The sequence below is a fragment of the Benincasa hispida genome, chromosome 4 (assembly GCF_027475165.1).
Source record: "Benincasa hispida cultivar pf3 chromosome 4, pf3_genome.v1.1, whole genome shotgun sequence".
Lineage (NCBI taxonomy): Eukaryota > Viridiplantae > Streptophyta > Magnoliopsida > Cucurbitales > Cucurbitaceae > Benincasa > Benincasa hispida.
The window spans coordinates 4,266,664-4,292,173 of NC_143481.1; the positions used below are offsets into that span (position 1 = coordinate 4,266,664).

Sequence of the window (25,510 nt, forward strand, 5' to 3'; positions counted from 1 at the left end):
CTACATAGCATATGTCTGAACGTGTACACAACATGACATACATCAAACTTCCGACTGCTGATGCATAGGGAATTCATCTCATAACCTCAACCTTTTGAGATGTCTTAGGACATTGTTCCTTAGACAAATGAATTCCATGCTTGAAAGGTAACATATCTTTCTTGGAACTTTGCATTTTATTTCTAGACAACATTTTGTCTATATAAGATGCCTGAGTTAATGCTATTGTTTTGTTCTTGTGATTATGAACTATTTGGATTCCACAAACATACTGTGCATCTCTCAAATATTTCATTTAGAATTGTGAAGCTAGCCATCTCTTAACATCAGCTAGGAATTCTACTTCATTTCCAATGAGTAGAATACCATTAACATATAAAACAAGATAAGCTACAGTCCTACTGATAATCTTCTTGTAAACACAAGGTTCGTCAACGTTCTATTCAAAGTCATAAGATTTGTTCAGTGTCAGATCTTATATTCCAAGATCGAGATGCTTGTTTCAACCCATAAATGGATCTTTTAAGCTTGCAAACCTTTTGCTCTTGACCCTGCTTTATAAACTCCTCTGGTTGAGACATATAAATACTCTCTTCAAGATAGTCATTCAGAAAGGTTGTCTTGACATCCATTTGCCAGATTTTATAATCATAAAAAGTTGCAATGGATAAGAGTATTCTAATAGACTTGATCATGGCAACCAGAGAGAAGATTTCTTCATAGTCCACCTCCTCTCTTTGGGTAAACCCTTTTGCCACGAGTCTAGCTTTGTAGGTCTGTACCTTACCATCTAGGTCTCGTTTTCTCTTATAAATCTATTTGCAACCAATAGGTTTTACCCTTTTTGTTGATCTATAAGTTGCCAGACTGGATTGAAGTACATAGACTCCATTTCGAGGTCCATGGCTTTTATCCATTGGTCTTTATCCACGTCTTCCATTGCTTGTTTAAAATTCAATGGATCCTCTAAGTCATCATCAGGTATGACGACTTAAGTTTCTATCAAACTAATGTAACAGTCAGGCTGTTGAACAACCCTCCCACCACGTCGAGGCTTTCTCAACTCTTGAGAAGAATGTGATGGATCAGTTTTATCGACAACTCTTGTTGAAGGATCAACTTGTCAACAACCCTTGTTGACTTATCTGTAGCTTCTGTGAACATTTCATTTAATACTAGCTTACTGCGAGGTTGATGATTCTTTATGCGGTCTTCCTCTAAGAATGTTGCATTTGTCAATACAAATAGTTTATCTTCCTGAGGATCATAGACTAGACCACCTTTTGTCCCTTTGGAGTATCCTACAAATAGGCATACTTTCAAACAAAGTTCCAGTTTCTTTGGGTTCTGTACTAGTACATGTGTTGGACATCTCTAAATCTTGAAGTGACGTAAACTACCTTTCCATCCTCTCCATAACTCGTAAGGTTTTCCTAAGACACTTTTCGAGGAAACCATGTTCAAAATATACACAACAGTCTCTACTGCATGTCTTTAAAAAGAATTAGGCAACTTAGCATAACTCATCATCGAACGAACCATGTCCAACAGGGTTCTATTTCTTCTTTCCACTATCCCAGTCTATTAAGGTGTATTGGGTTCTGTGAGTTGAGACTGAATTCCGTATTCTATCAAATAGTCTTGGAATTTTAAGTCCATAGATTCACCAACTTCGATCTAATCAAAGTGTTTGAATCTTTTTACCTAATTGGTTCTCAACCTCTGCCTTATATTTCTTGAACTTTTCAAGGATTTTGAACTTATGATACTTTAGGTAAATATACCCATATCTAGAATAATCATCAATAAAGTTGATGACATATTCATATGTTAAGTCCAGATCCATCAATGCTGCTCCATCTTCAAGTTCAAGATTGACGTGCATGGCCCTACTTCCATTTCAAGTTCAAGATCTATGTGCATGACTCTGCTTCCATTTTCAAGTTTAAGATTGGTGTGCAGGGCTCCACTTCCATCTTCAAGTTCAAGGTCGGTGTGCATGGCTCCGCACCATCTTTATGTTCAAGGTCAATGTGCATGGCTCTGCTCCATCTTCAAGTTCAAGATCGGTGTGCATGGCTCTTCTTCCATCTTCAAGTATAAGATCAGTGTGCATGGCTCCATTTCCATATTCAAGTTCAAGGTCGGTGTGCATGGCTCCGTTTCATCTTCAATGTCTTCGTCTACAAAATCATGACGCAGCTTCGCTTCATCTCCAAACTCTAGTGTGGTTCGTATCATCATCAAAGTTGTGGTGTGGATTCACTTTACCTCCAAACTGATGACGCGACTTCTCTTCATCTCCAAAACCGTTCTCACTTCATCTCCAAAGTTTGGCATGGCTCGCTTCTCTTCAAAGTCTGGCGTGGCTCGCTTCATCTTCAAAGTCTGGCGTGGCTTGCTTCATCTCCAAAATCTGGCGTGGCTCGCTTCATCTCCAAAGTCTGGTGTGGCTCGCTTCATCCTCAAAGTCGGGCATGGTTCGCTTCATCTCCAAAGTCAGGCATGGCTCGCTTCATCTCCAAAGTCAGGCATGACTCGCTTCATCTTCAAAGTCGAGTGTGGTTTGCTTCATCTCCATAGTATGATGCTGCGACTTCGCTTCATGTCTAAAACGATCGTGCACTATGCTTCTTCACATTCAAAGTTGATGCGTTTTACTTTGCTGTGAATAAGGAAGAAATCTTTGTCAACACTTGAGAAGTTGATAATGAAATTGGAACACAAGTTATGAGATTCTGTTAAAAAAAAAAAAATTTGAAAAAAATTATTATTAAAAATTATAGGGAGAAAGTTATTAAAAAATGTAAAAAAAAAGTGCAACCGAAAAATCCTAAAAAAGGCATAAAAGAAAAGAAAAAGTGAAATTTAAAAAAGAAAATTGAAAGAATAACAAATAAAAAAGAAAGATTGAAAAATACTAAAAAGTTTGAAAAAAATGGTAGAAAATTTTAAGAAAAAAATCAATTGAAAGAAAAAAAATGGTGAGAATAAAATTTATAAAAAAAAAAGGAGGAGAAAAGTTTGAAAAAAAGTAAAGAAATGAAAAGTTAAAGAAAAAACAGTAATAAAGAAAAAAAGAAAGGAAAAGAGAGGAAAAAAACAAAAGAAACATAAAAAAATGGAAAAATACCATTAAAAATAATTAAAAAATGTAAATAAAAAAAAGAGTACAAAAAAGTAAAAAATAAAAAAAGAAGAAAAGAAAATAAAAAAATAAAACAAAAAAGAAAAAGAAAAAGAAAAAGAAGTTAAAAAATTTAAAGGAAAACCCATAATTCCCTCATCTTTTCTCTTTTGGCTCACAATACCCTTGAACAAAAATCTCTTTCTTAAAATCATTCTTGCCGCTTGCAATTTTTTTGTGCTCTATCTAACTCTTATCAGCCAGTCAATTTGTAGGCGACGAAAATGTATCAAGCACCAAAGCCAATGACAGTGACATCCTATTGAAAAGATGCAGAAAACAAAAATCTTGAAAAGAAGGAAGAATAAATAAAAATTCGCATAACAACGCTCCTAGAGTTAAACGATCATTTAGAAAATGCTACACGATCGTGTACCTTTTACTAAGCAATGAAGCCTGAGGTACGAGATCTCTTAGCGCACTCCGCATAATGCCTGCCTTATGCGATCATCTAAACGACTACGATGCAGTAAAGCACCATCGCTTAAACGATAGCTTAGCTAGCGCCTCTGTATCGTATACATGCAATCATGTAGGTAGTAACTAAGCAATGAGGCTTGCTAACTACACAATCGTCTAGCGTGTGCCTTTTACTAAACGATGAGCATCACATGCTCCCACTACGATCATCTACCTCCAGCGCCTACGCGATCGGGCAACCAATGCTACGCGATAGAGTAAATGATTTACCCCATCGCTTAGCATTAGCTAAATGATCATTTAGTAAATACTACACGATCGTATAGAAAAATCTACACGATCGCTTAGATAAATCCCAACGATCGTTTACCTTAGGCTACACGATACGACCAACGTTTGGTTTTCTTCTTCGTTGAGAACCACATCTCCATGCTTCGAAACTTCATCACGAATGACTCGACTAACTCAAACTCTTTGAATTACAGACTTGATTGCAATTTAATTACGCCCAAAAATACAGGGGCCCTTACAAATTAACACTTTGTAATTGAAGAAAGCTTTAACTATCGGGCAATTAAACCCAAAACATTCATCAACTCCATCCACAAGTGCACTTAACAATTAAATATAAATGCAAAAACCCACCGTGATTGTAAAAGAAGTTAAAAATAGACTTATAATTTGGAATATCAGAACAACCTAGCTCTGATACCAACTGAAGAAAATCGTGCACGAGGATTTCCATGAGTAGCGAAAAAATCATTCCAAATTACAATCATATATGAACTTTACAATTACAGTTATAAACAGTAACATACGGTTATGCATTCATTACAGAAATTACAGGATGATAATACAAATGATCAAGGAGAAACACTACACACATTTGTAGACTTATCACTAAGCTCCTTGATCACGAATGCTCGAACACAACAACCTTGAACGCTCGTCCAACATGACCGCTACACTCTATGAACACAACGTACTCGAACTCAGCGACTGCCTTGGTCACAAACACCCCAACAGCACGAATGGCCTCCACAGAACCTTGACGGTGTCAAGTTGAGTATGACACCACCAAGAAGGCTACCTTGGTATTCTCGGTGTGAGAATCCAGAGGGTGGGCTCTGTGCGGACTTGGTTTGAGGCAGAAGACGGAGGAAATGTGCGAGCTCGAAATTAACTACTGGAGACATGCAATTATGATAAGGTCGTCAGTCCAACACACAAATGGAAATCTAATTACACCAAGATTCAAATAAAAACATCAAATTGAAGAACATCAAATTTAATTCCAGAATTATATAAAAAAAACTAAACATAGGGCTCTTGCTCAAAGAAATTAGATATAAATTACCTCTTAATTCATAGATAAATCAAAGATAAACATCTAATCCATTGATTACAACCTAAACCAAATTAAAACTAACATAAGGATACTAAGATTTAAAGGGAAAAGAAAAAGAATGAAGATCAACCTCGACCTCCATCAATTCAACCCCCAAATCTAGCATTTTTTTTTTCACCTAACGGACAAAAGAAATATTTATAGGATAAATCACAGTGTTGCAACGCTAGGGGCAGCATTACAACATTGCCCTGTGTTTGAGTAAAAGAAGACGCGCGCGTGGACGACATGGGAAGCGCTACTCTAGTCAGAGCGTTGCAAAGCTGCCCTCCACACCCACATTCTACCTTCTGGTGTCAGGCAAGCATTGGACCGAGGAAAGGGTTGAGCGTTGCAACGCTGAAGTAGGGGCATTTTGGTTTTTTTGCTCTTTTGAAGCTCGGATGCTCAAATCGACTCCAATTTGCTTCATATTAACTCTGTTTAGCTCTAAATACTCGATTCTACCTTTTGATTGCTCGGTACGTACAAAATAGGGAATAAATACATAAAATCTCATAACAAGCCCGAATTAAGCTAGGAATAATAGCTCTTTTTTAGAGCTATCAAGCACCCCCAACTTAATTCTTGCTCGTCTCGAGGAAGGTAAAAACACACAATCAAACAATCATGAATCACATGCGTGTTCTAGTTGCAAAGTTGCTACTCCAGTCCCAATAGTCAGTTAGAATAAAATTTGTAATCAAGAATGAAATTCAATTACAATCATCAATGAAGCACAATATCAAGAATGGTTATTAATATATTCATGTATGAGTGAGCCTAGAGTCTTACTAGTTAAGCTTGCACAACCCGAAAAAGTTTTATAAGGTCCTCATCCCATTTTCCTCCTACTCTGGCTCGGTTATCAACCTTGGACATACCAAACTTGCAAAAAATAGGGCAACACTAAAACAAGGGTGCTTAACACACACACACAAAAATAAAGGGCATTTATTTTACCTAGAGGACTAGCTTTCACACCCCATCGTCGGGAACCTATCTACTCTTTTCTCACAGGGCCCTAACTAGACACGGCGAAGGTTACTCTTTTCACCTCTATCCATGCACACACACACTGTTTTTTTTTTTTTTTTTTTTTTTTTTTTTTTTTTTGTAGGCAAGCTAGCTATGGCCTCATTTTATTTTTATTTTTTACTAATTTTCTTTTCTTTCTTTTTCTTTTTTCTTTTTTCTTTTTTTATTCACAGTAGGCCCTATTTTATCCACTTTGCCTAGTTTTGCTCAACAACAAGTAAGGTTACTCCAAAGTCAAAGGTGGACCTTTCAAGGTGAGAACAAAAATACAAACTAGATAACCCAATTCTAATCATGCAAGACTTTAATTTCACAAAATAATGACTTAAAGATACATGAGAGAAAAGATTTTTTTTTTTTTTTTTTTTAAATTGGGCTAAAAATCATGATCATGTTTTTCTAATATTCTTTCATGCAAATTTTATTATAGGAAGAGTGTGTCATAAACTATCATAATAACAACATACCAACAGAGCAAACAAAATAATCAAAACACACGAAGCATAGTCTGAGCACAATGCTCAAGACCATAAGCTAAAACATAGTACCTGACAGATACCCCACCCCCAACTTTAAAATGATACATTGTCCCTAATGTATCTCAAGTAAAGCTCAAAAATTAAAAAAAAAAAAAAGAAAAAAGAAAAAAGAAAAAAGAACAAGGGAACAGAAAACTTCCCCTGAAAATATTATCACGCACGAGATGGTGGTGGTAGTAGGGCTCGCCTCTCAGAAAGATGCTCTTCTCTTTTAGGTCGTCCTTACAAAACAAAAACCAAAAGAAAGCTAATCTAGAAAACAAATAAAGAAAGCAATAAATTTTATCACCTGGCTCCCTCCAGGAAGGGCAAGTTTTTAACATCAATTGCTCGATGTGACATGTCCCTTATCAAGGTACAAAGAAATTCTCGTATTTCTCTAGTCCCTTCTTGGATGAGTCGATATAGCCCGGTAAGACTGTAAGGCTCTTCATCTTTTGAAGAGAACCAGACAGGTCGAATTTAGTATTTTTCATATTAGTGAAAAAAGGTGAAAAGAAAGAATCAAAAGACTCAAGTGACCCAAAAGAGTTAAAATAAAGAAAAGACTCAACAGAATCTTGAGAACAAGAAGAAAAAAAACAAAAAAATATACGATATATCAGACGATAGAACAATGCGAGGTTTTTCAGCCTCTAACTCCATCACCTAGAAATTGAGGGTTTTAGACTCAGAATCTTCATAGTCCTCACAATCTGGCTCTAGACGTGGCATGCTGCCCTCCAACTCATCCTCGATGTCGACATAGGTTACCTCATCGTTGCTTGCCTCAGTATTGTCATAAGATTTGATTAGCAGGGATTCACGTCCTCTCTCAATTGAATATGAAGATTGAGTTACCAAGTCTCTCAAACTCAGAAGATCAATTCCAACCTCAGTATGAAAGCTATTGCTTTCCTACTGAAGGTTGTAGATCTTCTGCTAAGAAACAAGATTGTTAATAGCAAGTTGTCTAATCACATATTCTAGTGACATATCTGAGTCGGCTGTGTGAGCTTGCATCAACATGTCGGATGTGGCAAGGTATGGATCATAGTGGCACTAGTCCCATCCTAGGTTTCCATAGCCATAAGACTCCTCCCTTCCAGGCCGACAAAAATCGTCATCCATATAACTAGGATATCCTCCCATGGAGTAGTCTTGTGGCACAAGGCTCCACTACAGACTTGGGCATGTTGGCTCAGGGTGATCAATCCTACATGCTTGCACCTGCTGTGGCTTACCTACAACCAATTGACTAACCAAAGAAGTTAACTCAGCAAATTGACCTAGAAGGTCAAAAACTTTGTCACTAGGCCGAGAAGCTCCACTCAATTGTCCCCATCCTTGTTGATGATATTTGTCCATGCTTAGATACTGACACAAAAAAGAAAACAAATCAAAAGCAAAAGAATGCTCTAACTAGAAATTTAACTAATGAAATATTAATGGCGTCCTTGGCAACGACGCCATTTTGATAAAAGCCTTTTTGGTGTCATTTGATTTGTCAAAAGGACTATTAATCAAAAGAAAATTTATAAAACCAAACTACTCCTATCTCTACAAAGATGTTGCAACCGTGGTAAGTCCGAGTCGATCCACAGGGATGCGCGATTTGTTTCGTAAAGCCAATTTCCCAACTAGAGCGGTAAATTGGGGGGGGGGGGGGGGTTGGTGTGGAAAAGATAAATGCATGAAATTAAAATAAAAAGGGTAAATGTAATCTAAGATGGGGTCTACCTAATTTCTAGAGTAAGAGACAGTATCCTATGAAATTTCTATCAGGAAATCAATAATTAAACGAACATTCCATTCTATACATGCATGCTTACTAAATCAATTCAACTTAACTAATCTCTACAAAGGCTGACAATCAATTAAATCAATTAAGCGCCCTAGTTATTAATTAAGGTCGGAAAAACCATACCCTAATTAAACTATATGCCCTTCATTCTACTAGGTTCTTAGCGATCATATAGAATTAAAAATTATATGCATTAAGAATGAGGATTCAATTGTCAGGAAAAGCCATATTTAATTAACCAAATTATTCTTCGAATCTAGATTAAATATGCATTACCAATATTCAAGTTCATCCTATAAATCTAAGCATTCACATCTAATCTTTTGCGACTGGGGTAAATTCAAGCATCGACGAACACAAGGAAACGCTGAGCTTGAAATTAACTAGCAGAGACATGCAATTAAGTTAGGAATAATAGCTCTTTTTTAGAGCTATCAGACTAGTGGGCACCAAATTGGTGAAAAAAGCCAATGCCAAAATCTCAATGCCTCTGAAGAATAAGTTGATCCAGAAGTTGACGAGTGGTACAGATTCCTTCACGATGACCTTTGAGAACCTATCTTAGGTGGTCTTAATGAGTTGTCGTAGAAGTAGAACACAATCGCAAGTCAGCTGAATGACCTAATGCGATAATAACAAAAACTCGTTAGTCAACACAATAGACCGTTACCAGACGCTTCATATGCCAGCAAATGCAGAGGTTGAAGGAACTTGTTTTTAAGTAGATGCTTGAGCAGAAGTGGATCGTCCAAATTCCATTTTTATTGAAAAAACAAATTTACAGTAAATATACAAGATATGTATTCTAAATAAATTATAGTATGCTTGATACAAGAAAATGATTCAAGATACATTACCTTTGAAGACCTTTTCCCTTCACGTATCCCTCGAACACAGCAACCTCTTGAAGACCTTCAAGAATTTGCGTCCACCTTCAAGCCTCTAGAGCATGAAACAGAAAAAGTACAACTACCACCATTCACGCAAAGATTGAAAAAGAAACAGAATGATGAGGAAAAGATCGCTAAGATGGCAGTAACACAAAAGGAAAACATTGTAATCCCACCGAAGATGTGTGACCCAAGAAGCTTCACGATACCCTGCTCAATTGAAGGGGTCTACATCGGTCAGGCACTATGCGATCTTGGGGCGAGTATAAATTTAATGTCACTCTCAATTTTCAAACAATTGAATATGGGAAAACTAACGCCCACGACGGAGACTTTCTAGCTTGCGGACAGGTACCGAGTATACCCTGAGGGAGAGTTGAAGGATGTCTTGGTCTCAATTGATAAATTCATTTTACCAATAGACTTCATCATTTTGGATCATGAAGTGGACGAAGATGCGCCCATCATATTGGGACGACCATTTCTATCGACTGGCCGCGCTCAAATTGATGTACACAAGGGAGAAATTGTGATGAACATTAATAGGAAGAAGCTCCAGATTGAGGCAATCAAGATTCCAGAAGATCGAGAAAAGAAGAAAAAACCTCCACGGACATGAAGAGTCCAGATTGAAAAAGGAACAAGCAATCCCTGCGTTGATAGGCGACAAAAACTCATCAGGGATGCAATTTTTTTTAGTACCCTTTTTATATCTTTCTTTCTTGAACTTACTATACCCTTTTTTTTTTACAAACACTACTCATTCAAAAAAAAAAAAAAAAAGAAAAGAAAAGAAAAGAAAAGAAAAATTTTAAACTCTGCCTTTCATATTTTTTTACCCTATTGTTTTTTTAGCAACAATCGTAGTAAACGATTTCATTGGAGCTATGCAATAACCAAAAAACGTGACCAGTTCGTTCAACCCATCGCAATCGAAGAATCAACTTGCTACAGAAAAGGATGCAATCACAAATGATGCGGGCAACAGAGCAAATTTGGGGGTTGTATCTTTCTTTGACTTTGTTTACTTCAAATTTTGCATTATCGCATCTCATTTTTTACATTGATAATTTTATCATCGCATCCTCTTTAGTTAGCGTAATCATTAAATGTTGATTACTTTAGTTAGTCACCGCATTTTTTCCCATACCAATTATGATTTCAATGATGAAACGCATGCCTCTATTTCTCATTGCATGTACTAGAATCATCTTAATTTAAGGACGATCAATTCATGAAATATTTCTAGAAATTAGTGGTCCACCAGCTTTCTTTCAAAATGATTTTTACAAAACTTCCTTAAAGCATCGCATGAATCATTTCAGTCTATCAGCAATGAGGACATTGCTGTGATTCATACGTATCAGACCTCGTGAGACCGACTCGTTAGTAGTTAATAATCCTAGTGATTGGATTTAGATCCTATTTTGATAGGAAATGAGATATTCAAATGATTTCTTTTTTATCGAATGACTATTCATCGTTTAAATTTGGGGGTGCCAATATTTATTTTCAACCTTGCTACTTTTAGACATTTCAAAAAAAAAATTATAACGTTGAGATCGGATCTTACTCGTAGTTGGATGTCCACATGACACCAGTGGGGGCAAGCCAAAACGAATGTAGGAATCATGATCAACACATAAATCAAGTGATCGCAACTCCACTGTCAAATGGGCATGAGTTTAGACTAAGAAAGAGTGCCCTGCTCATAGTTGGATGCTCGCATGACACCCGTGGGGGCAAGCCAAAACGAAAGGCTAGGCAATTGGATCAGCGCAAGTTTACAAAAAGAATATCTAAACCATGCAAGGATAAAAGTCATTTGGAAACACCCCGGTTGGAAAAGTTTTGAAATAAATCATGTGATGTCCTGGAAACAAGTAAAGTCTTTTTAAAGATTAAACTTACGGTCCCTAAGTTTTAGAAATATATAAGGAAGAGACCAGAATAGAAATTAAGAAGCTTTTGATTCATAAGATTTGAATAAGGCACCTCGAGAAATCTAGGTAAGGAGAAGGAGGCTAACTCTCTAAAGAAAATCTTTAGTTTATGCTTGAGGACAAGCATTGTTTTAAATTTGGGGTATGATAACGAGCAGAAATGCACGTTATTACAGCGAAAATAAGTAAAACAATGAGGGAATGCTACGGTAAAATTATACAAAATCATGTCCAAAAGCGGTAAACTAAGCATATTGCGATCGCATGTGCCCATCGCATAAAAGCAACTAATTTACTTATTTTGTGCAAGAAAAATGCGTTGGCGCAAAGCAAATTGCGATCCAAGGAATTTGGCAACCGCACACATGAAAAGATTGCGATTGCAAAGCCATGCGATCGTATGCGCTTGCGAGAAGTTGCTCAAGAAGGTGGCCACATAAAGACGGCGCATCAAGATGAAAGCTTAATAAATCATGATGGGACGGAAAGCTGATGACGGTGTTATGAAAGCTTAATAACAATGGTTTGTGTGTTATGATAACAGGTTGAAGGACATAAAATCCAAGAAGAATAAAGAAAAGAAGAAGATAGAGAGAAAAAGACAAAGAAAAAGCATGACAAAGGGAAAAACCAGTAACATTATTTTCTTCAAAATCATCTTTATTAATTTACAATCTGATCACCTATTTATTGTCACGTATTTAACAGTTTCTGATATTACTTTTTGATTGCAATCTTATAGTCGACTGATTACCTTTATTTTTATAATAGGTTGAAGTGCATAAGACCAAAGAAGAACAAAGAAGAGACGAAGATTGAGAGAAAAAGACAAAGAAAAAACATGAAAAAGGCAAAATACCAGTAACATTATTTTCTTCACTATTATCATTATCGAATTACTATAAGATTTCTATCAAATTGTTATTTGATTGCTATATGATCTCTTTTCAATTACCTTCTGATTACTATCTTATAATTAATTCTAATTCTTTCTTTATTTTTTAGGTTTTAGAGAATAGAATGCAGACGAGAAATGCTTCACAAGATAAGCCTGAAGTGGAGAACAAACAACCAAGAAGAAAGTTGAAACCTACACCCAAAGCTAGGGGTGGAATCGATTTGGTTCGGTTTGGTTTGATGGCCAAACCGAACCAAACCGCTTTTGTTTATACATGAAATCGAACCGAACCGAACCGGTTCAATTCGGTTTCAAGAATCGGTTTGATTTTTTCTTTTTTTTTTGCCTTTTTTTTTTCCTTTTTTGTAAAAACCTTTTTTTCCCCCTTTTTTTTAAAACCTTTTTTTTTCTTCTTCCTTTTTTTTTCCTTCTTCTTTCCAAGTTCCACTCTCTTTTATTTTCCTTCTTCATTTTTTTTTAAAATTTGTATATTCTCTTTTTTTATTTTATCAATTTTTTACATAATTTAAATAACCTTTTATTTTCCTGTTCCTTTTCTTGAAATTTGTATATTCTCTTTTTTTTTATACTCTAAACATAATTTAAATATCAATTCAGTAATCCACAATAAGAACATGTCACATAGCACAAATATCTAGCACAATCCAAATGACTACAATAAAAAGTTAAAAACTAAAAGTTCTCCAAAGTACACATAGCACAAATTTCTTAAATATCAATCCACATTCACAATAACTCATAAAAACATATTAATCCACAATAACTCATAAAAATATATCAATCCACAATAACTCATAAAAACATATCAAATCAATCCACAATAACTCATAAAAACATATTGATCCAAATGACTACAATAAAAAGTTAAAAACTAAAAGGTTCTCCAAAGTAGAAGTACACAATACACAAGTCACATAAAAGCAAATAACAAGCTAAAACACTAGTGTTGAATTCCAAAAGTCCAATCAATACAAATAAATTTGTTCGCTTGTTAATCATGATTTTCCTTCTCTTTGTTTTTTGCATTTGCCGCTCTGTTCAATCCCGTTATGAAAACTAAGAAACAAATCATAAACTTGTTAGTAGTTACTATAATAAATATATGAATAAATATGTTTAAATATATATATATGTGTGTGTGTGTGTGTGTGTGTGTGTGTGTGTGTGTTTAGAATATACGAACCTTCCTCTTCATCTTCAATTTCCTCCAAGTATTGTCGTAAACCAGTGCTAATTTGTTCAGAGCGTAAATAATTTTGTGCAGATACAAGTGCCTCAATAGTGGTTGGAGATAATGAGGTAAAAAAAGGATCAATTACTCTCCCACTAGTGTTGAATGCAGACTCAGAAGCAACTGTGGATATCGGAACTGCTAAAAGATCTCGTGCAATTTTGCTAAGAATCTTATATCTAGAAGAATTTCCCTTCCACCAATCTAAGATATCAAAGTTATCTTCACGTTTAACACGAGGCTCCAGTAAGTAAATATCAACTTCTGAATCCACACTTTGCAAATCATCTTCATCCAAATCTTCAAAATCAAAATGGAAAATCTCTGAAGCACTTGCACTTGAAGTTCTAAATGGAGAACTTTTAATGGTACATGAAGATTGACCCTTATTAGCAACTGATAGTGACAAATTGTATTCATTGAACAATGCTCTCAAAACGCCCTCTACCTTACTTCCTATAGCTTTTGCCACATCAATATCAATAATTGATTTAGGCAATTCAAAAGAAATTTCATCTTATAACGAGGGTCCAAAATGAAGGCAACATACAAGAATAAATCTATTCTATCTCTTTTTCCCCAATACTTATCAAACTTTTCTTGCATTTTCATTGCCATTTCTTGCAAAAGCACATCATTAGGACCAGTTGCACTTGAATATTTTCTGATGCAATTCTGAACAATACTAATCTCATGGAAGACTGTATTGGAAGTAACATACAAAGATCCTGAAAGCCTAACAGTTACTTCATAGAACACTGACAATAATTTGGTAAATATTTTTGCAATTTCCCAATCCCTGGTTGTTGGTTTTTCCTCCTCATTCATGTAGACTATGTCGTAGTCTTCTAACCTCTCAAATGCCTTTTCAAATTTTACAGTGGCCTCAAGCATCAAATAGGTAGGATTCCATCTAGTTGGAACATCAAGACACAACATACTTTTACTATCTATGTTCTCTTCTGTGATACACTTCTTAAATGTGACAAGTCTAGCAGGAGAAGATCTAGCAAACCTCACAACATCTCGAATTCAAACTAATGAATCATTAACATCTTTTAGGCCATCGTGTACAATTAAGTTCAACATATGTGCACAACATCTAACATGCAAGAACTCACCATCTAACACCAACCCATGCTTAAAACGTTTCTTCAAATAAGCAATGGCAGTATCATTTGACGAAGCATTATCAACTGTCAATGTCATAACCTTTTCAATACCCCACTGTTTTAGACATTTCTCAACCTCTTTTCCTATCGTCTCCCCTCTATTATTCTCAAGTTGGGTGAAATTAAAAATTCTCTTATGTAATTTCCAATCTTTATCAATAAAGTGTGCAGTCAAAACCAAATGGTTCATATTTTGGATTGATGACCACGTATCGGTTGTGAGTGACACTCTATATCCTTCTTTCACAAAAATGGCCTTCAACATCTCTTTTGCACTATCATAAATTCCCAAAATATCCTTATCAATTGTTTTTCGAGAAGGAAGAACAAAATTAGGTTCTACTAACGTCAAAGTCCCATTCACAAACCTTTTAAACCCTTGGTTCTCCACGAATTTAAATGGCAACTCATCTATAGTAATCATCTCAGCAAGTAGTCTACGAGCACTCTCAATAGTAAACATCTTGTAACTAAAGGATGAATGTGATTGTGAATTATCTCCAAATCCCTCATTGTTCTTAAAAACCAACTTAGTTTGTGTTACATCTAACTTAGACTTGTTAATCTGATAAGGATTTTTTTTACAGTAGTGTTCAATATGCATTCTCATAGTTGAATTTCCATTCCTTCTAGGATGACATGCATACACCATACCACAATAGTTACATTTAGCATGCGGATCATCATCACTATATCCAGAACATTTAGTAAAGTGATCCCATACCATAGATGATTTTTTCCTCTTTCATCAATTTGTATGCTTTGAAACTGTCTCCTCACTTTCGTTTTTTCGTGGTGGTGGTGGTAGTGATGGCATCACAACAACATCATCAATGGAATCGTTGCTCTTGCTCAAGCTCATTGTGATAGACGGATGGTACCTATAAAAGCGAAAATAGAGAGAACTTATTACCATCAAACAAAATCATTTACATTTTACTTAAACTAAAAATTCAAACACAACAACAACAAATTATTTATCTAAAATTTTATTTTAGTCACCTTTCAATAATTCAATCGGATAAAGACCGACTCAAACCAAATAATTCGAATGAGAACGAGCTGCGACCTACGAGTGGCAATCTGAGCACGATCCAAATTTTATTTACCTAACATTTCATTATTAATGTGGTACTAGAGTTAATCAGATAAGTATTAAAGTTAAATTTTATTTAGTTACTTAAAATTTCATTATTTAGTTATTTACCTCTATTCAGTGTTCATGGCGATGCTACAAAAGAAGAAGTGAACAACCTGGTCGACGAAGAAGAACCAGACAATCTGGTCGATGAAGAAGAACCAAACGAAAGAAGAACTCTGGTTCACGAAAGAAGAAGTGAACGGCGTCCGTGAGGCATGAGTGGTGGTTTGGTCGATGAAGAAGAACGGCGGCGGTCTAGTAACGAAGAAGAACGGTGGAGGTCTGGTCGACGAAGAAGAATGACGGCGGCGACAAGAAAAGAAACCCTAGTTGGTATAGATCTGATTGGCGATTGCGAAATGAAAATGCGAATGCGTGACGAGGGTGGAGGCAGAGGGGCACTCGCTGAGTTTAAATTAGGTTATTTCTTATTAAATAAATATTAATATTATATATATATTTATATATAAATGATTCGGTTCGGTTTAGAAATTGGTTTTCAATCTTTGAACGGAACCGATGGTTTAAATTCGGTTTCAACAACCCAATGAACCGCATCGAACCAAAAAATTCGGTTTTGCTTATAAATCGGTTTAGTTCGGTTCGGTTTTGCAATTCGGTTTAGTTTGAGCAGCTTTTTTGTCCACCCCTACCCACAGCTATTGATTTGGAAATGGCAAAAAAAATAAAAATCTCTGAAAAAGACACGAAAAAACATATGCTATTATTGAAGCACCTAGTTTTGATTTGAACATTTCACAACCAAAATGAGATATTTTTGTTTTGGAAAATTTGTAGGCTTTGATGTTAGACTTAATGTTTTTGTTGATAACATGTAGAAGAATTTTTCATATAATGTTAGACTTTGATGTTAGCACATATATTTTGACTGATAGTGAAATAGTTGTAAAGCCTTCAAGAGTGAAACTTGATCATTCAAAGAAACTGAAACTTGCTCTTTTTTCCCTCTTGTTTATGTTTCTAGATCATCTGATTACCTTCTGATTGTCGTATGATTACTTTTTATTCCTTGTCACATAGTTTGTTATTTATGATATTGTTATATTGACTACAACTCGATTACAATCTCATTACCTTCTAATGGAAATGTATTTAATCCATATATGCCGCAATTTCAGAATCTCCCTGTCGAATGGCCTATTCTCCCTTTTCTTTTTTTTCATTTCGCTGCTATTCTTTGGTCAAATAATGTATGTATATTGGACCTTTTGAGGGAAAGGTCTTCTTTTTTGGTGCCCCGCATTTTTTTTAGTAATAATGCAATTTCAATAATTTTTATTATTGAAGGCCATTTTTGGAATTTTGGACTTCAAGTATAATTGCGGAAATTTAATTGTTGGCGTGTAACTATTCAATTTAGAAATTAATGGCAGAAATTAGTTTGATTTTGGGAAGGAAAGGAATTTAATAGTATAGAGTGGAATAAGGAAAAGAATAAAATATACTTTATTTTTATTTCATTTTTATTTTTTTTATTATTATTATTATTATAAACACCCCCCAAATCCCTTCTTCTTCCTCACGCGACCGAATGCCACTCAGATCCGATCTCGACCTCCCACGTTGAAGCCGCCTGCGTCCGTCATCGCGAGTCCTTCCGTCGTCACCGCTGGCTGCTTCCAGTCATGCCGATCTGACGGCGTCAGCCCTGTTCATCGCCGAAATATGCCTGCATCATTGGACTTTTGTTTTGAGTAAGAGATTGATTAATTTTGGGCACGACTTTGATTTGTCTTTGAGGGTTTGATTACCCATTTGATTTTAAGTTAAAATTTGTCATCTCTTTATATTTGGAATTTAGATCCAAGATTGGAGTGCTTCGGAGAGTGCAGCGGGCTGTTCAACGAATTCGAGTTATTTTGGTAAGATCCTTGTTGTTGGTTGTTGGGCACCTATTGGTTATTGGACTAATTGAGAGTTTGGTTTTAGTACTTTGAAGGTTCCAAGTCGTCTTCCTTTAGGTTCTAAAATCTACTAAGAGAAAATTTGAAGTCGAAATCTCGTGAGTGTTTGTTGATCAAGTTTCGTTGGGTAAGTTCATTGGTGATCGCTGAATTAAAATTTGTATGTATGGATCTTGGTTCCAAGGATTGAAAATTAGTGTTATCTTTTGTATTAAGGGACTTAATTCAGGGATGATTTGGTTGGAGATCATTAGCTTGGATTGATATCTGAATTTGACTTCGAGGTAAGTAATCTTATTACTGGAACTGCCCACGGGCCTGGCACTAGATGTATACTAGTATGATAGATGAATATTATGACAGAACGATGGCATGATAGACTGATAGTATAGTATAACCGATGCATGTTCTTATATGAGGAACTGAAAGATTTATTTATTTGTGCACATAGATACTTGAATGCTAGCATGAGATGATATTGATTCCATAAGGTTGTATCTGATCTGTGGATATAGAGGCATATATGTATGTTGTAGAGCGATGATGTTGAGGCGTATATGCATGTCATAGGACCATATTGTGATAATTATGATGTTGAGACTATGATAGTGATTTTACTTATTAATTAGATGCCCACTAGAGATTGTGTTTCCTTTGGGATTCACCAACGGTAGTGGGCATATTTAGCTACAGTAGGATAGAAATCAGTTTTTCATGTATGTATGTGTCCCATGAGGACTATGGCAGTTTATATGTTCCACTAGAGGTAGGCATCTAGATGACATAGATGCCTAACCTGACCCAGTAGTGGGGTTACTTACTGAGTATTTTATATTCATTCTTTCTCATGTTGTTGTTTCAAATAAAGGTAGAGATGCATCGGCGATGGACAAACGGAATTCGTGATTGAGCCACTGGGACCAGTTTTATGCTTCTGCTCATGAGACTTAGATTTTCTTTCATGTTTTGTTTAACTTTCAGTTTTGATATTTGAAACTTATTATTAAGAATTTTTTTCGGACATATTTATTAACATTTATGATTTATGGGCCTATTGTTGTGTTTAATATTTGCATTTAATAAATGACTTGTGAACTTACCTTATTTATTTAGCATTTATGTCACAATAAAAAGTGTCGTTTTAAGTTCCATACATGCATGTATTTAGTAATGGTTTAACTTAAGTCCTAGAGGGTCGGGTCGTTACAATATACTAAAAACAATGTCAAACAACTCCAAAATCAAATTGCAATATGATAATAGCAATATCATTCATATATAAAAACAACTCCAAAATCCATATACTAAAAACAATGTCCACAACTCCAAATAATACAATGTTATATACTCAAATGAAAATAAATAGTTAGGATATCTTTGATGTCCACAATATGATTGTTCAAACATGTGGATTTTGACATCTTCTTTTATTATGACCAACATGCTTACAATGACTACACTTTTAGCGCTTCAATTCACCAATTGAAATCATCATTTGCTTCCGAGGTCTTCCTGCTTGACGTTTAACAATTGGAGACAATATAGTATTATTCACCCCTACACTACTCCATTCATTATGGTTACCAACAGGACGAACTACTTTACCATATGTTGATGCCAATGTGCTAGCAAAATAAAATTTGAGACAAAATAATATGGATTTAAATCAAGTCCACTAATAACAACAAGAACATGATTGCATGGTATTTCTTCCAAATCCAAAGCACGATAATTGCAACTATGGCAATTCAACTTTACCATAAATGTTTTACCTCCATCAACTATTTGATATTCAAAATCACTAAAAGGATTAACCTAAACAAGGTATAAAATCAAAATAAATAATATAAGACGACAATTAGATAACAATCACATACCAATCTGATGTCAATTAAATAACAACCATATACCAATCTGATGGCAATCAACATAAGATAATGATTAAGCTATCAAATAGAAATCAAATAGCAATCACTTCAGTGAAACTCTATAATTCATCAACTAGCTTTCTTATCACTCTTTCAGCTCAATAACTCAAAATACTCTTCAAACTAGATGCTAATTTATGTTTAATCATAAAACCACTATTGAAGTAACTCTCTGATTGAATCAAGTAGTGATGCAACGGTAATTTTCTTTCATTTTTCAATACTGAATTCAAACTCTCAGTAATATTTATTGTCATCATTTGATATCTTCTTTGGTAAGAGTATACATGGGCCCATCTATCAAACCCAACATTCCTAAGATATTCTCTAATAGATTGTATATTGACTTCATCCACCTCATATGCTACTCAAAATCTTCTATTGTATAAGATTTTGCACACTAATGAAAAATTTTATCGATTAAAGAATCTTTGAATGACAACTTCACATTCTTCAAAAGATGTTCCATACAAACGCAATATTAAGCTAATGGAAACACATTTGAGACAACTTTTGAATTGCTTATATGCCTATTAGAAACAATAACTAATCTTTCTCAATCCCCAAAACAAACTTTTAATGTCTCAAAAAACCAGTTCCAAGATGCGTCATCTTTTTAATCTACTATGCTAAAAGCAAGAGGAAAGGTTTGACAATTACCGTCCATCGTTGACACAGTCAGTAATGTTCTAGCATATTTATACTACAATATTTCCAACCTTCAGTTGGTGAGCCCATAGTCATGAAGCAATATTTAAAATGTCCATTTAAATCCAGTTCATATTCAGTAAATGACCGAACAAAAAAAGAGGAGAAAAAGAAATAACTTATTATAAATGCACGTGCAATCTATTAAGTGGTTACTAATTGATGACTAACTGATTACTATATAGCTAGTTGACTGATGTACCAATTAATAGGTATATTAGTCAACTGATTACTAACTAATTACTATCTTATAACTATAAAATTAATCAATGACATAACAAAATAAGTGAAAAAAAAAGCCTGGATTCATTTCTTTTAACTTAAAAAAGAACTTGAGAATCAAAGCATAAGAATCGTCAGCATCTCCTTTCAACAACTTCATAATAGATTCTTTTGTCCTTCATGCTTTATAATAACTACATTAATCTCATAATTCATCTGCATGTGATGTGTAATATCTTTTGGTGTTGAGTTATCATAGCTATATCTTAAATTTCCGACCATACAATCACTAACAAACTGTGAAGATGTCTGCCTATGAGAAGCACAAATCATCATAGAGCAATTATGCTCACTAATATACTTTCGAATCATCCATAATATGCTCTAATAGACCATTGACAACCATCTTATATATATTCCAACTCAACAAATTTTGGATTTAATCTCAAAGTTCTAAACTCAAAATTATTCTTCACTAGCAAACTAGTCCTTCTTCTTCAAAGAATGACATAGAAGACATATTGTTAATATGGAAATTTCTAAGAACTTCTAATTCACCTCCAAAATCGACTTGAATTATAGAAGAAGAATTACCAGCTGAAACTTCCAAAAGCATATTCACAACATGAGCAACCAAAAGATATTTAGTAAATTGATCCTTAATTACTGTAAAAAACCAAGATACATCTTTATCTTCAAGAATCTTAACAATATGTTGAACCTTAGTACTACCTAATTCCAATAAAACTGAGAGTTCAATGGATGAATCAAGTCAAGTTTCCTTCTGTATGAAGTTAACAAAAGACTCAAAAAACATCGTTTCATCACCTAACATACCAATAATTTTGTAATCTACATAGCATTGTCAATCATCTCATTGACTACTATGGAAAATGTCTATTGGAAGCTTAACCATAACTACAAAATACTATGGAAAAAAAAAAAACAAAAAACTAAGTATAAGATTAAACTCACATTGATATATAATATCAATTATGGTAATTAGACAGAAATAATATATTGATCAGATAATCATCACTTGACAATAAAATAGAAATCACAAAGTATTTAATATTTAACAATCAGATGGCAAAAATGTATATGATGCGTTATTTTATGATGTGGAATTATGGATGAATTGCGATGATAAAAATGCGTTGAACACTCAAGTTTTCTCAGTGAAATCCAAGTGTAAACCGCACTGAGTTTTCTGGTAAGTCCAGGGTCGAACTCAAGGACTTGGGAAAATAGGTTGCGGTGGTAATTTTTAGAAAACTTTGCGGTAACCGGTAACTCAAATAAGTGTTGATTTGTTTGTTGATTGCAGTAATGAAAAATTAACAAATGCGATGGATTTGAGAAAAGTTTGATTATGTGATAGATGCACTGAGTATGTGGATGAATAGGTTGAGAAGGTCTTTAGCTAGCGTTAATTGGGAATGTATCAGACTATGCGATCATGCTACAACCATGCACAACAAGTCATTTTCCAATGCAAATGCGATGCTCCTCAGTCTAGGACGCATGTGTTGAATGCAAAAGTGTCCATAGAGTTTATTCCTAAGTCTCTACTCTTTTCCTATGTGATGATGCAAGATGCATAAAGGCAAGGTAACTGCACATAATCATATCCTATCTCTAGGATGCATGGGATGTGTTAATAGCAAACAGTGCTTATTCCTAAGCTCCTATCTCTTGATTATATATTCTAATCTGACTCTCCCAAGTCTAGATTCTGATCTGACCTTCCCAAGCCTAGATCCTGTCCTTAGACTACCCTCCTGAGTATCTCTAATGGACGAATGAAGCATACATAATACAAGATAATTGCATAGAATGAAGATCCCCAGTTAAGCTAGCTAAGTGTTTCTCAACCCATTCAACAGATTTAACTACTCAAGCGTAAATAACAGAGAGTGAACAGATATAGAGAAGTAAATTCCATTTCTATAAATGAGTTGAATACAAAACAACAATGGAAGATAAAGGTAGAGAGCCTGGTAGCAATCCCTTGCTGACTGAGCTCTTACACTGGCAATCTCTATTCGGTTCAAAAGATATTCCTGCTTTCGTAGGAGTCGGCCCTCTCTCTGATCTTGAAGCTTCTGGTGCCCTCCCAAGCTTATCGGAACGATCTGTTGGCACAACCTCCTTCTCTCGCGTCCGCCTTAAAATAAAAGAAAATCTAAAAACAAGGCTAAGCTATGAACAGAACTTGTAAACTTGGAACTTTCGAAATTGGTGAACCCCTTTTCTAAAGGATGTCTTCGGTATTTATAGAGCTTCTGAGATGAAAGGCGGTTTCTCTCTTATGATTGCACAGATGGGATGGCTTTAATTCCTTGGCTGATGCACCGAATATTTGTCACCGAAAAGTTGAATGTACTTGTTATCGTTAGAGGCTGTCAACATAATTCGGATTCAACCGTCATCAGCTTTCTGTCCCATCGTGATTAATTATGTCTTTCACTCAGATGTGCCCACCAAGTTGTGCCGGCTCTATGCAACAATCCTTCTTGAGCAGATGTTTGCAACACAAATCACCGCAAGGCCTTGCGGTAATGCTGCGCTCATCTGCTGATTTCTTATGATTGCTCTTTTCGCCTTGCATCAACGCATATTCTGCATAAAAATACAAAAATCAACTATTTCTATGCGATGGCCACATGCGACCGCAATGTTATGAATTTAATGCTTTTTGGACACAATCTAACATATTTTATCAACGCAAGCCAACATTGTTTAAGAACTTAGTACTATGATAACGTGCATTTCTGCCCGTTATCAGTATATCAAATAGAAATCAGGTAGCAAATAGATGACAATTAGATATAAATCATCTCAATAGAATAGAAAATTTGAAATGGAAAGAGAACATAAAATAATCAAAGAACACTAGAAGAATAAGAACACAAACTAAAACACAAAATCTTTAAATAGTGAAATTGAACACAAACGGAAGCACAAACTACAAATAATCTTCAAGCAAGAATGAATTTCAACAAGGAAACAATTGAACAAATTATCTAGTTTAAAAAAGATAAATCAAACACAAACTGAACACAGAATCAAATGAAAATTGATCAAGAAAACAGAAAAATTGAACTACAAGCGAGGATGAACTTCAAGGAAACAATGGAACAAACTTTCATCTCAAAGAAATAAACCAAACACAAACCTAAATACAAAAATCTCAACCAATAAAAGACTAATATTGAAATAAAAATTGTTAACGCACACTTGTGAAAGAGAAGGAGAGGACGAACTTCAAACAAAAAAATCAAACACAAACCTTAAAACAGAGAAATCGGCTTCAAGAAATCTCCAATTAATGCAATCGAAATCAAAAGAAATCTTCAACCCATTTAAGGGGCATTGTAAGCTAACTAAAATTAATTGTTCGGCCCAACTTTTTCAAAATTCTAGAGTATTTACACACTCTCTCCGTACTAACACACTTCACCCTCAATAACGTAACCCACGACCTTTTTTTAAGAAAAAAACAAAATTAAAAAAAATCCACAATGCTACCTGATTCTTCTTTCCAACTTCATCAACAACGGTGACTTCAACTTCAAGACCCACGAGCGTCAATAACATATGTGACTTCTCTTACTGTTTTTTTTTTTTTCTTCTCATTTTGTTTTCTTTTTTCTTCCGTTTTATCTTTCCTTTCTTTCCTTTCTGTTTTTTCTTACTTTTTGTTAAATATATGTGTACATATTAAAATTATGCACATATATATTTATTTTATAAAAAAAAATAAAATAAATAATGTGTTCTCAATGTTTAATGTCCTACTTTTTTACAAATTGACATGTGGCTGTGTTGTTATCCTGTTGTTGTCGTGTCACGTGTCAGTGTTCGTGTTTTCTAGTCTATCACTAATAAATTTTGCTCTATTAATAATTTATTGAAAATGTTGTATGCACTAAATTATTAGCTCTAAAAATATTATCCATTACAATTATCCAATATCAAAATATAATCAATGTGAATATAACATGAATAATAAGCATCAAAGTTAGTTTCTTCTTCTTCCTCTGCATATTTGTGTTCTTCAGTGAAGTGGGATGGATTTTGGAGTCTCTCTCCGAAAATGGTTTTCAGGTAGATTCGTGATTTTCTATGTTTATATATAAATTGTAAAACGGGTTGTCGTGGACTCCGTTGTAGTCTAGTTGGTTAGGATATTCGGCTCTCACCCGAAAGACCCGGGTTCAAATCCCGGCAACGGAAGCTTTTTTATATTAATTTTTTTTGTTTGTTTGTTTTTTTCCCCAAATATCTTGTCGAATCATGTGAAAAATTATAATATAAAATTATGTTATAGAAAGACTCTTTTTTAGGATCCTAATTTCATTTATTTGATTAATTCAGATTCTTATTGTGAATCTAAATTATGAATTATGAGCCCAATTTCATTGTTGGAAGCCAATAAAAAAACTTTTGAATTTTGGAGTAGGTTTTCATTACATTAGAGTTCACGAAGAAATTTTAAGGGACAATTGTAGGAATTTTTAAATGATTTTTAAAAATTAGGTATGTGAACAATGTTTATTGATTTTGTAAGAATATTAAACTTTTTAAGTCCAGCCAAATTTCATTAATGGGCTAAAATGAAAAGGTTGAAAATATCCATACTTCTTTGAATCAATTCGTGCTCCTCTTCAACCTAATTTTAGGGTTTCTTTTCTTTTGTTCTTTACTTCTCTTCATCGAGCTTTCCTCTTACTCCTCCAATTTCTTCCTTTTCTCTTCAATGTTGAGTCTTCCGTCTTCCACTTCAGTTCTTCCATGCCAGTTTCACGTCAATTACAAGTTGATTCCTCTTACTCACAAAAATCTTCTTCTTACGACTGTTGTATTTGCTCCAACTGTGAGAGAAGAATGCGGTAAGAATATATTTAAGAAGATTGCTTCAAGTGGTTGTTTTTATTTCTTTTAACATATAAATTTTAAGCCTTCTAATAACCCTATGATTTCAATTAAGTTTAAGCCTTTGGATTTTAAGCCTTGTTCTCCTGTAAAGATATTTTAACTAAGTTTAATTTTGCTTAGTTGGCTTTCACATTGA

General features: G+C 34.6%; 1 non-coding gene across 1 annotated transcript; it reads left to right on the plus strand.

The window, feature by feature from the left end:
- Nucleotides 1-24,599: 24,599 nt before the first annotated feature.
- Nucleotides 24,600-24,672, plus strand: TRNAE-CUC (transfer RNA glutamic acid (anticodon CUC)). Its single transcript has one exon. It is a non-coding gene; the product is annotated as a tRNA-Glu (tRNA).
- The last annotated feature ends 838 nt before the right edge of the window (nucleotides 24,673-25,510 follow it).